The 13,500-nt window shown below is 41.3% G+C and overlaps 1 long non-coding RNA gene and 1 pseudogene across 1 annotated transcript in view; one reads left to right on the forward strand and one right to left on the reverse strand.

Annotated features, from left to right (window-relative positions):
• The first annotated feature begins 3,801 nt into the window (after positions 1–3,801).
• On the forward strand, positions 3,802–5,784 carry LOC128596023 (grpE protein homolog 1, mitochondrial-like; annotated as a pseudogene).
• The window catches only part of LOC128596031 (uncharacterized), a 70,033-nt gene continuing 60,409 nt past the window's right edge, over positions 3,877–13,500 (reverse strand). Inside the window, exon 6 of the long non-coding RNA XR_008383049.1 lies at positions 3,877–3,928. This is a non-coding gene — a long non-coding RNA (uncharacterized LOC128596031). The remainder of the gene's footprint in view (positions 3,929–13,500) is intronic.

A 13,500-nucleotide genomic window follows, 5' to 3' on the forward strand; every position in this document is an offset into this window, starting at 1 on the left:
AGTCTCTAGAACTACATGAAATCTTGAATAATTTTTCTTTTTCTTTTTTATTTTTTTTTTTTTTTTGAGACAGAGTCTCATTTTGTAGCCCTCAGTAGAGTGCCTTGACATCCCAAGTCACAGCAACCTCAAACTCTTGGGCTCAAGCGATCCTCTTGCATTAGCCTCCCAAGTAGCTGAGACTACAGGCACCCACCACAATGCCTAGCTATTTTTTTAGAGACAGGGTCTCACTCTTGTTCAGGTTGGTCTCAAACTCCCGGACAATCCACCAGCCTTGGCCTCTCAGAGTGCTAGGATTACAGGCAAGAGCCACCGTGTCCATGCCTGGCCCAGATCTTATAATTTTTCACTTCACAGATAATATTCCATTCTACATAAAAAGAGCCCATCTTACTACTTAGTGGCTATCTCATAAACATCTTAAACTTAACTAAATGCAAACTAAAATTCTCCATTTTTCTCCTCAAACTCTGCTCCCTTCTCTGCACCCCACCACCAACCCTCCCTGGCCTTTCCTTTCCTTTAACTTAATCTGCTCCTCTTGTCCAGAGAATCTGCACAGTTGAATGTGGCACTCTTCTTCTGGGATCTCAGTTCAGTATCACTTCCTCAGGGAGGACCCCTCAGAGCAGTAAATTCCTCTCTTCCTTGTTTTTATATCTGTTTCCACTTCTTTGTAATACCACTCTGTAATGTTGCATATATAAAGTGATGACTTCATTAACATCTATGCCCAACTAGACTACAACTCCAGCACTTAGCCTGACACCTACCAGGCATGTAAGTATTTGACAGACAAATGACTTCCTTTTTCTTTTCCAAAAAGGAAACAAGTCAAGTTTTAATTAAGGATGCAGGACCTTTGCATTGATCTTATAGAAAAAAGTCACAGTGGACTAATAAACTCAAGGCACGTACATGGCACACTCTGGGACTCTCCCCTTCTGCCACAGGACGGTACAACAGCTTGGCAAGGGAGGGAAGGGGGTTTGGGATCAGGACTGGGCCCATGAAGATTGTGAAAGACTGTCTCAAGTTCTTACATGATTCTCAGATGGGAAGTGGGAGAGGCCAACCATCCTCTCCAGGGAGCTACTCTCACTATTTGGCAGGTCTTATAGGCCTCCGATGGTAGACTGCTGAAGAGTGTGTGTGCTCACAGGTGTGTGTGCATGTGTTTGTCCTGCACCCCAAGTACTGGTAGGACAGTTGGGGGGGTTCAGATGGGAACCCTGAATAGGGGAAAGTGGAGGTGGGCAGAGAGGGCAGAAAACAGCAAGCCATTTCCAAAACATTTCTCTTAAAGTTCTAAAAGGGGATAATTTGACTTTGTGTGTCCAGAGGGTGTCGCCCTCAGTAGAGTACCATGGCGTCACAGCTTACAGCAACCTCCAACTCCTGGGCTTAGGCAATTCTCTTGATCCAGCCTCCCAAGTAGCTGGGACTACAGGCACCTGCCACAAAGCCCGGCTATTTTTTTGTTGCAGTTTGGCCTGGGCCGGTTTGAACCCACCACCCTCGGTATATGGGACCAGCACCCTACTCACTGAGCCACAGGAGCCGGCTAGGCCCAGTGATTTTTGAAATCCTGTATGAAAGCAATCTGAGATCTCATTTTTCAAGGATTTTTAGTCGATTTTATCAATAAGGGATGTGAAATAGTACTGCAGGTAAAATTCTGAGAAATTATATTACTACAGGTTTTGACCTGACATCTGTGATAAGATATTTAAAAATCAACCCTGGTGGTGGCTTTTAAGACTAAAAGATTGAGAAACATTATTATGGATTCACATATCTGATCTTACATTTTCCTTCCTCATATCCTATTGGTTCTGTGGCAGCAATAAGTACAAAGTAGTGTTAATAAAGGGACACTGGTCTGTCCTTTACAGATTGGAAACAAAATTATTGAGTGTCCTCCAGCATGAGAGTAGAAAAAAATTGTACTCTCTCCTTCCCCATTCTCTCATCTCCAGCCTACATTTACAGCTTTACTCCTGCCTTTGTTACTGGGGTCCTGAAAGCACACAGGAGTGTCATTGAAAGAGAGTGAACTGAATTAGCTACAGTATATGATAAAGCATGTAATACTCAAATTCTGGTATTTTTACTGAAACTGAAACAAATCACTTGTGATACAACTCACAACTCCTCTGGACATCTGGTTGAGAAACTAAATAACGAGCTGATTGCTTTCCTAGAAAAAAAAAAAAAAGGCAATGCTTTTTCATTTACCCATTACCCCTCCCTATTAACAGAAGGGCATAATATGGCTTCTTTTGAACCACTTTGTGGGTCTATCTCACTTAACACAGTATCTGTGTTCCTGAGAACTTGTGTGCTGTTTGTTTTTTTGTAAGCAGTACCATATTTGAGAGGCACTAACAGGGCTTCCTATTTAAAGGAATTCCACATTAAGCAAGTAATGTAAATATGACAATAAAGACTATGGCAACATGAAAAATGTCTAAGATTTAGTATTAAAAGGAAAAAGTCATAATCAAAATTGTAGGTACACTATGATTAAAAATTTAAAATGATATAGATGTGCATATGATAAACTTTTGAAGAGACTTTTCCAGAAATGATAACTTATATTAAGTGATGTAATATGAGGAATGTATTCCTCATCCTACTTTCAAACTTTATAGAATGATGGAATATTCCGTAAGTTAATTTTTTTAAATTAAAAAATGCAGGCCAGAAAAAAAATTAAATTAAATTAAATTTTTAAAAAATGCAGGCCAGGCATGGTGGCTCATGCCTGTAATCCTAGCACTGTAGGAGGCCAAGATGGGAAGACTGTTTGAACTCAGGAGTTCAAGACCAGCCTGAGCAAGAGCGATAAACCATCTACTAAAAATAGAAAAATTAGCAAGGCATTGTGCTAGGTGCCCGTAGTCCTGTTGAAGGAAGACAAGGCCCAATGGTGAGAAAGAGCACCCAAACACCATGTTTATAAGAGGAAGGGCTGGGTGGCGCCTGTGGCTCAGTGAGTGGGGCGCAGGCCCCATATGCTGAGGGTGGCGGGTTCAAACCCAGCCCCGGCCGAACTGCAACAACAAGAAAAAATAGCCGGGCGTTGTGGCAGGCGCCTGTAGTCCCAGCTGCTCGGGAGGCTGAGGCAAGAGAATCGCGTAAGCCCAAGAATTAGAGGTTGCTGTGAGCCGTGTGACGCCACGGCACTCTACCCGAGAGTGGTACAGTGAGACTCTGTCTCTACAAAAAAAAAAAAAAAGAGGAAGGGCTTTATTTCAGCCAGCTGGAATGAGGCACAGAAGAATTCAAAAATGGCCACGCTCCCCCACTGGCTCAGTCTTCTCCTTTTTATCCCCAGTCAAAAAGTTCTGGCCCATGGGTACCTTTCTCATTGGTAAGTTTGAATCAAGCTGGAGAGGGGGCTTTCACAGAAGTGGAAGCAAGCTTTGGCCTCCAAGTCCCAGGAAGTTAAGATATTACAAATTATCAGAGCTAAGTCACCACAGGGAGGACCTTGCAGGTATATCCTTGTGGTCTCTTTAAGAAGACCTCTGTTCTCTTAGACCTTACTTTTTCCAGGTATCTTCTCTCAGTCCCAGCTACACAGAAGGCTGAGGTAGGAGGATTACTTACCCAGTAGTTGAGGTTGCTGTGAGCTAGGCTAACACTAGGGCAATCTAACCTGGGGCAATAGAGTGAGATTCTGTTACAAACAAAAATAAATAAAAATGTAAATTAATAGAATTATGTGATAAATCTCATTTTAAAAGTTGGACACTGGAACCAAACTATAGTGTTTAAAAAATAAGTTGAGTGATGGCAGCAGCCAGCAGCCAGCAGCAGCCAGCAGCAGTCTTGGCAGCTCAGTGCAAGAGGCTGGCACAGGGCAGTCTCCCGGCTTTGATGTTGTCTCTCAGATCCTCTCCTTGGTTGCTGCGTATAGCTACAAAACAAAAGAACAATGGGCAGAAGTTGGGAAAGGACAAGGGTCAAAATGAACAGAAAACAGATCCTCCTTCTACAGAGAAGATTCTATTGGAAGAGGTCAAGTTAGAAGAGCAGCTGAAGGAGACCATGCAATAATACAAGCGAGCTTTGTCGGATACTGAGAACTTGAGCCAGAAGTTGACGGAGAAGGTAAAGTTGGGATTCGGGCCTTCTGTAAAGAGTTGTTGGAGGTTGCAGATATTTTGGAGAAGGCGATGCAGTGTGTTCCAAAGAAGAAATTAAAGACGATAACCATCACCTAAAAAACCTCTATAAGGGCCTTGTAATGACTGAAGTTCAGATTCAGAAGGTTTCCACAAAGCATAGTTTACTCAAGTTGAACACTGTCGGAGCCAACTTCAACCCTTATGAACACGAGGCTTTGTTCCACACTCCAGTTGAGGGGAAGGAGCCAAGCACAGTGGCACTGAAAGAGGATACCCGAGAAGGGTGAGGTCTAGGAGAACAGGTCTTCTCAAGGAGACCACAAGGATACACCTGCAGGGTCCTCTCCATGGTGACTCAGCTCTTATAAACTTAACTTTCTGGAACTTGGAAATTTCCAAGTTCTGTGAAATCCTGTAGTTCTGTAGGGGCTGGAATAGCATCTCCCGCTTGATTCAAACTGGCCAATGAGAAGGATACCTGTGGGGTGGAACTTTTTGACTGTCAATAAAAAGGGAAAGACCAAGCCAGTCGGGGAGCATGGCCATTTGGAATTCTATGCTGTAAGCTCCCAGCTGGTGAATAAAGCCCTTCCTCTTATAAATGTGGTTTCGGGGTGCTCTTTCTCTCCGTTGGGCCTCATCTTCCTGCAACAGCACTAGTTAACAAGGGGAGGTATAAGCTGCATGTGCGCACCCTGAGACCTGCCCTGGTGGGAGTGGTGAAGGAAGTTTAGCTCCCTATTGCAGGGTTTTGTTTTTTTAAAATCACTTGCTATAACTCTTAAAAAGCTAGTTCATCTTTTCTCAGCTATGAATACATTTGACCTTTTCCCAAACCCTATTAGAAAGCTTAAGTAATCAGTGGCTAAACAGAAAATTAAGCCAATTGTACAATTGTGTTAATGAACTCTAATTCAGGAGTCTGTTCCCTGATCATTAATTCCATGTTTAGTAGTTCCACAAGCTTACAGAAGAACACCAGCGGGAGACTGCAGGGCCTCCAGAGTCATGGGGATAACAGTGTCTCCACTCATACTCTGGGAAAGGCACAGTATTTTGAGCAAATAAAAGATCTTCAGAAAAAAAATAAATTATTGGACAATTTTAATTTGTGCTATCAATCTGAATGTTTGTACACTGAACTTAATTTAAGTTGTAGCAAACCTTTATTTCAAAGATTATTTTTTTTTTTAAAGATCCAATTCTTTTATTTTCCCTATTCTTTGTTGTTGTTGTTGTTGTTGGGGATTCATTGAGGGTACAATAAGCCAGGTTACACTGATTTGTTAGGTAAAGTCCCTCTTGCAATCATGTCTTGCCCCCAGAAGGTGTGGCACGCACCAAGGCACCACCCCCTCCCTCCTTCCCTCTCTCTGCTTTTCCTCCCCCACCATAACCTTAATTGTCATTAATTGTGCTCATAACAAAATTGAGTACATAGGATTCATGCTTCTCCATTCTTGTGATGCTTTACTAAGAATAATGTCTTCCACTTCCATCCAGGTTAATACGAAGGATGTAAAGTCTCCATTTTTTTTAATAGCTGAATAGTATCCCATGGTATACATATACCACAGCTTGTTAATCCATTCCTGGGTTGGTGGGCATTTAGGCTATTTCCACATTTTGGCGATTGTAAATTGAGCTGCAATAAAAAGTCTAGTACAAGTGTCCTTATGATAAGAGGATTTTTCTCCTTCTGGATAGATGCCCAGTAATGGGATTGCAGGATCAAATGGGAAGTCTAGCTTGAGTGCTTTGAGGTTTCTCCATACTTCCTTCCAGAAAGGTTGTACTAGTTTGCAGTCCCACCAGCAGTGTAAAAGTGTTCCCTTCTCTCCACATCCACGCCAGCATCTGCAGTTTTGAGATTTTGTGATATGGGCCATTCTTACTGGGGTTAGATGGTATCTCAGAGTGGTTTTGATTTGCATTTCTCTAATATATAGGGATGATGAACATTTTTTCATGTTTGTTAGCCATTCGTCTGTCATCTTTAGAGAAGTTTCTATTCACGTCTCTTGCCCATTGATATATGGGATTGTTGGCTTTTTTTTTTTTTTTTTGTAGAGACAGAGTCTCACTTTATGGCCCTCAGTACAGTGCTGTGGCCTCACACAGCTCACAGCAACCTCCAACTCCTGGGGCTTAAGCGATCCTCTTGCCTCAGCCTCCCGAGTAGCTGGGACTACAGGCGCCCACCACAACGCCTGGCTATTTTTGGTTGCAGTTTGGCCGGGGCCAGGTTTGAACCCGCGACCCTCGGTATATGGGGCCGGCGCCTTACCGACTGAGCCACAGGCGCCGCCCGGATTGTTGGCTTTTTTCATGTGGAGTAATTTGAGTTCTCTATAGATCCTAGTTATCAAGTTTTTGTCTGATTCAAAATATGCAAATATCCTTTCCCATTGTGTAGGTTGTCTATTTGCTTTGGTGGTCTCCTTAGCTGTACAGAAGCTTTTCAGTTTACTTAAGTCCCATTTGTTTATTTTTGTTGTTGTTGCAAATGCCACGGCGGTCTTCTTCATGAAGTCTTTCCCCAGGCCAATATCTTCCAGTGTTTTTCCTATGTTTTCTTTGATGATTTTTATTGTTTCATGCCTTAAATTTAAGTCCTTATTCAAAGCTATTTTTTTAAAACACTAATATTACTCATTAAAATAAATTTTAAACATTAACAATTAGAACAATGCTAAAGTCATCAGAATTAAGAAGTGTAGAAGAAAAATACTGGTAAACTAGAAAAGGGCCCTTGGGGCAGTGCCTATGGCTCAGTGAGTAGGGCGCCGGCCCCATGTACCCAGGGTGACAGGTTCAAACCCGGCCCCGGCCAAACTGCAACAAAAAATAGCAGGGCATTGTGGTGGGCGCCTGTAGTCCCAGCTACTTGGGAGGCTGAGGCAAGAGAATCGCCTAAGCCCAGGAGTTGGAGGTTGCTGTGAGCTGTGACTTCACAGCACTCTACTGAAGGCGACAAAGCAAGACTCTGTCTCTCAAAAAAAAAAAAAGAAAACGGTTCTTGGTGTGCAACTCTTAAAGAAGTTTTTATGCACAGGACAGTTTACATCACGGGCTAAAAAAGAAATCTCTCAGCTTTGTGCTCTGTTCTGCAAGGAAACCATCCACTCCCCTCTCTGCCACTCCCAAGTGTTTACTTTTCATTATTTTTGCTAGCAGCAATCACACCTCTTCCTTGGGTCCTTGGTGTAGACTGAAGCTACATTTAGAGAAGCCTCCCAGTTCTCCCTACCCCACCCGCAGAATATCTACATAAACACACATACCCAATGTTTAGAGGGCCATGTAGGTTACCCTGACCTTTTTGTTTCCTAAGAACAACTTTAGGCTGGGCACCCCTAGCACAGTGGATAAGGCGCCTTCTACATGCACTGAGGCTGGTGGGTTCAAACCCAGCCAGAACCTGCTAAACAACAATGACAGCTGCAACCAAAAAATAGCTGGGCATTGTGGCAGGCGCCTGTAGTCCCAGCTACTTGGGAAGCTGAGGCAAGAAAATAGCTTAAACCCAAGAGTTTGAGGTTGCTGTGAGCTGTGACACCACAGCACTCTACCAAGGGCCACATAATGAGAGTCTATCTCAAAAAAAAAAAAAAAAAGAACAACTTTAAAAGCCAAAAAATGGCTTTTGGCTTGCAAGCTTTTATTATGTTCTCCAAATTTAAAACTTCCACAAATCTGTCTAGTACGCAAATTAGTTACCCACCCAATCTCGTTATTACCCACAATATCAAGTTTAATACGAAGACTAGCCAAGTAACTTTCATCAAAGAAATCAAAGAAAAGAAACTTTGATTTTTTTTTTTTAAGGAGAAGAAAGATTTTTGTTTCTAGATTTAAAATACCCTTGTCAACTGATGACAAATAAAACAAGATTTTAAGATTTTAAGCTAAGGGTCAATGCCCTCCCTCTCTGGGAAATCTTTAACTAAATCCTTATAAATTTATTAGATGGCTCATTCTCCTTCTTTCTGGTATTGCTGATTATTAAAGAAAAATAGCTATATCGTTCAGTCTTACTACCAACAAGTAGTATCTGCTTTTCCCTTATACTTTCCCAAATGCCTCTGCTAAAACTTAGAAATAAAATTCAAACTTTTTGAAGAAACCTCAAAAAGAGATAGAACAAAAACTATAGCAGGTACTCTTAACTATTGATTTTACATTGAATGGACAGAGAGAGCAGGTTTCCCAGTAGGAGCTGACATCATTACCACCCATACCTGTCAGTCTGTGTTAGGAATTCAGGACTTCCAGAACTACTAGCGCTGAAAGAGAACACTTCATGAAAACAGGCTGGACCCAGGATCAGCAAAATAAAAATTAAATTTCCTGGGATTAAATTAATTTATTTAATTGTGGTAAGAGTTCTATTTTTAGTAAGCATATGAGGAAAAACCCTTTTCTCTTTATCTCTAACCATCAATTTAACAGGACATACTTGTACAAATGGGAACGAAACATTCTTTAAGTAGTATATTATTCCAACATCCCTCCTCAGAATCGGGGGGAAATTCTTAGTATATATTTTGAAGGAAAAACTTTAAAATAGTGATTCTGTAGAAATTATCAATAGACTTTATCTATAAACAACCTAAAACAATGGCAAAATGGTTAAATATTATTCTAAGTGCTTTTACTAAGTTCTTTTACTTTTCTTTTTTTTTTATTAAATCATAGCTGTGTACATTAATGTGATCATGGGGCACCATACCCTAGTTTCATAGACCATTTGACACATTTTCATCACACTGGTTAACATAGCCTTCCTGGTATTTTCTTAGTTATTGTGCTAAGACATTTACATTCAACATTTACTAAGTTTCACATATACCCTTGTAAGATGCACCGCAGGTGTAATCTCATCAATCTCCCTCCCTCTGCCCACCTCCCACCTCCCTTTCCTCCCTCTCCCCCTTCCCCCTATTCTTAGGTTATAACTGGGTTACAGCTTTCATGTGAAAGACATAAATTAGTTTCATAGTAGGACTGAGTACATTGGATACTTTTTCTTCCATTCTTGAGATACTTTACTAAGAAAAATATGTTCCAGCTCCATCCATGTAAACATGAAAGAGGTAAAGTCTCCATCTTTCTTTAAGGCTGCATAATATTCCATGGTGTACATATACCACAGTTTATTAATCCATTCATGGATCGATGAGCACTTGGGCTTTTTCCATGACTTAGCAATTATGAATAGGGCTGCAATAAACATTCTGATACAAATATCTTTGTTATGATGTGATTTTTGGTCTTCTGGGTATATGCCTAGTAGATGAATTATAGGATTGAATGGCAGATCTATTTTTAGATCTCTAAGTGTTCTCCAAACATCTTTCCAAAAGGAATGCATTAATTTGCATTCCCACCAGCAGTGCAGAAGTGTTCCCTTTTCTCCACATCCACGCCAACATCTCTGGTCTTGGGATTTTGTGATATAGGCTAATCTTACTGGAGTTAGATGATATCTCAAAGTAGTTTTGATTCCTTTACTTTTTATGATCATGAATTATTTACGTATGTTTAATAAAAATCTATCCCTCTTCCTGCAAGATTGAGCTAGATAAATCAAATTTGCAACAATAACTAACATACAAAGCTCATTTAATTAGATAGGACCAGCCACTATTAAGAAAAAAAGACTATGCTTTACAGGTTGGGGGGAAATACCTACAAATAGTAATGTGTTTGTAACTTTTAGCCTGCTTCTGTGGTGTAACGTTCCTTTTGTGGCCAATTTCAACATGACATCACTGAACATGGAGTTGGGAAGAGATACACACAATAGCATACCACTATAAAGTATTTTATAAATAAGAGTATAAATAAAAGTGAAATATAGCATGACATTAGTAAGAGATGGGTTTTGGTTATTTACTGCCATCATTTTAAACATAATTTAATTGTAAATTTAAAAGTCTACTAATGACCATATCAAATAAGCAGCTTACAAATTTCCTGCAAATTTAACAGTCAGTTCTTGCAAATCAGTATGCACCAGTTCCAGTGTGTTACTCCCAGAAAACTGTCCTGGAACCTACTGTATAACTGATGGGATACCAGCTTCACAGATATCAAAGAATTTCCTAGAAAGAATTTCCAAAGAAATTTCCTGACAAATTCAGTGGATTCTCAGACAGAGCATATCCTTATTGGCACTACAAACAAAACCTCATAGAAGCAAACTGGAAATAAGCTAATATGGGCCATAAAATAATCATGACACATAAAAGTAAATTGTAAGAGTAGATTTACAAGTTAACTCTCAAACCAGAAGCTCTGGTTTTATTAATATGAAACAAGGGTGCATTTTTGCATTAACGTCTCTTATATACTATGTAAATAAAACCTGATAAATAAAACAAAATCTCAAATGAGTTATACTGAGTAAGAAAATCTCAAAACAAATTAGGAGGTCAAACCTGCATATTAGAGAGGGACATGACCAGAAAGAGAACCCAAAGATAAAGCTAACACTCTGATGGCCCACATCTCACCTTGTGGGTGACAGGGAGGACACCACTTTGCACCCAGAGAAAAAATAACACAAAACCCAAGAACACTATGTATAATTCTAGTCCCCAAAATACGAAACTTTGAGCAATTCCTGTAGGCTACTAATTTCGTAACATAAACATCTCTATCCCTAACCTTTGGAATTTTAATGCGTGAAGATATGTCTCAACCTTTATAAATACTAAAGTCACACAAGAAAATTACGGTTTTAGACTGACAGTAAACACAGTGATTTGGATATTGTTTTCCTTTAAATACCTATTGCATTTTTTAATTGGATGAGACTGTCTTTCAAAAGCCTTTCAAAATCAAACTTTGCTACACATAGTTGTTTTGTCTTCTAAATGCTTTTTTCTTTTCTTTTTTTTTTTTTTTTTTGTGGTTTTTGGCCAGGGCTGGGTTTGAACCCGCCACCTCTGGCATATGGGACCGGCGCCCTACTCCTTGAGCCACAGGCGCCGCCCTTCTAAATGCTTTTTTCTGAGTCTTTCTTTAATAGTAACTTGCTTACTGAGTCCCAATGTTTTTGGTTCTTATATACCTATTGTTATGGTCTGAATGTTTGTGTCCCCCTAAAATACATGTGTTGAAAACCTAATACCCAGGCAGTGTCCATAGCTCAGTAAGTAGGGCACCAGCCACATACACCAAGGCTGGCGGGTACAAACCCAGCCCGGGCTAGCTAAAACAATAATGACAACTGCAACAACAAAGAATAAAAATAGCCAGATGTTGTGGTGGGTACCTGTAGTCCCAGCTACTTGGGAGACTGAGGCAAGAGAATTGCGTAAGCCCAAGAGTTTGAGGTTGCTGTGAGCTGTGATGCCACAGCACTCTACCCAGGGTGACAGTTTGAGACTCTGTCTCAAAGAAAACCTAATACCCAGTGTTATGTGGCGCCTGTGGCTCAGTGAGTAGGGCGCCAGCCCCATATACCGAGGGTAGAGGGTTCAAACCCGGCCTCGGCCAAAACCGCAACCAAAAAATAGCCGGGCGTTGTGGCGGGCGCCTGTAGTCCCAGCTGCTCTGGAGGCTGAGGCAAGAGAATCGCTTAAGCCCAAGAGCTGGAGGTTGCTGTGAGCTGTGTGAGGCCACGGCACTCTACCGAGGGCCATAAAGTGAGACTCTGTCTCTACAAAAAAAAAGTAATAAAAAAAAATAATAAAAATAAAAAAATATATAAAAAATAAAAATAAAAAAAAAAAGAAAACATAATACCCAGTGTTATTAAGAGGTAAAGCCTTTGGAAGATGGCTAGTTCCTGAAAGTGGGGTCCTCATGAATAAGATTAGTGCCCTTATATAATAAAAGAGGACCCAGAGAACTGCCTTCCCCCCCTCCCACCATGTGAGGACACAGTAAGAAGACACCATCTATGTGAAAGCAGGTCCTCACCAGTCACCAGAACTATGGCTTCTTGACCTTGGACATCCGATTCTCCAAACCTGTGAGAAATAAATGTCTGTTGTGTACAAGCCACCTGGTCTAGAGCATTTTGTTACAGCAGCCCTAAGGGATTAGAACACCTATCTAGGTTCTGCTCCCAGCCACAGCCATGTAGCGCCTATGAGACCATTCTCCCCACAGATAACAACTATGAACTCTGGACAAAACACAAAAACAAGAATATAAAGACTTGAAACAGGGCAACGCCTGTGGCTCAGTGAGTAGGGCGCTGGCCCGGCCCCATATACAGAGGGTGGCGGGTTCAAACTCGGCCCCGGCCAAACTGCAACAAAAAACAGCCGGGCACTGTGGCAGGCACCTGTGGTCCCAGCTACTCAGAAGGCTGAGGCAAGAGAATCACCTAAACCTAAGAGCTGGAGGTTGCTGTGAGTTGTGACGCCACGGCACTCTACTGAGGGCGAGAAAGTGAGACTCTGCCTCTAGAAAAAAAAAAAAAAAAAGACTTGCGACAACAACCAAAAGCAGATACTGGAGGGGAGCTGACATTTGGAAGAAGGAAAAGGCACTATGGGAGTTCACAACTTTTTTTTTTTTTTTTGAGACAAGAGTCTCACTTTGTCGCCCTCAGTAGAGTGTCCTGGAGTTGGTATAGTATCATGGCGTCATAGCTCACAACAACCTCAAACTCCTGGGCTCAAGTGATTCTCTTGCCTCAGCCTCCCAAGTAGCTGGGACTACAGGCGCCCACTACAACGTCCAGCTATTTTTAGAGATGGGGTCTCGGTCTGGCTCAGGCTGGTCTCGAACCTGTGAGCTCAGGCAATCTACCCACCTCGGCCTCCCAGAGTATTGGGATTACAGGCGTGAGCCACTGTGCCCAGCTGATTTTCCAACTTTTGTATGGCTTTTATCCTGAAAGAAGGCCCCAACCTGCACTATACAGGACAGTTAAAAGTCAGAAAGAAAAACACTGGTCTTGCTGGCTTTAAGAAACAGAGGATAAAAAAAGAAAAGAAACAGAGGATAGAGTTTGATGGAAATACAACTGCTGGGGAGAAAAAAGGAGGGGGGATCCTGAAAAGGAGAGAGCCAGAAAGAAGGAGCCCCAAACTGTTATGTAAAAATTCTGACCAAATATCTGGCTGATGCCAGAACCACATGGGTGTGAGTCAGATTTCAAGCATCCTACTAAGACCAAAAGAAGTGGGCAGAAATGTGAACTGCCAGTCACAGCAGGGAAGACAAAGTCTATAATCTGCATTCTGCCAAGTTACGTGCTTACTATTAAAAATAGTAAGGAAAATACTCTTCAGAGAAACATAGCAGAATTCAGAATCTTTACAATATTAGTCACAGTGTCCAGGATATAGTTCAAAATTATTCAACTTCAATCAGAAAGACACTGCCCATATCAACA

The sequence above is a fragment of the Nycticebus coucang genome, chromosome 10 (assembly GCF_027406575.1).
Source record: "Nycticebus coucang isolate mNycCou1 chromosome 10, mNycCou1.pri, whole genome shotgun sequence".
Taxonomy (NCBI): domain Eukaryota; kingdom Metazoa; phylum Chordata; class Mammalia; order Primates; family Lorisidae; genus Nycticebus; species Nycticebus coucang.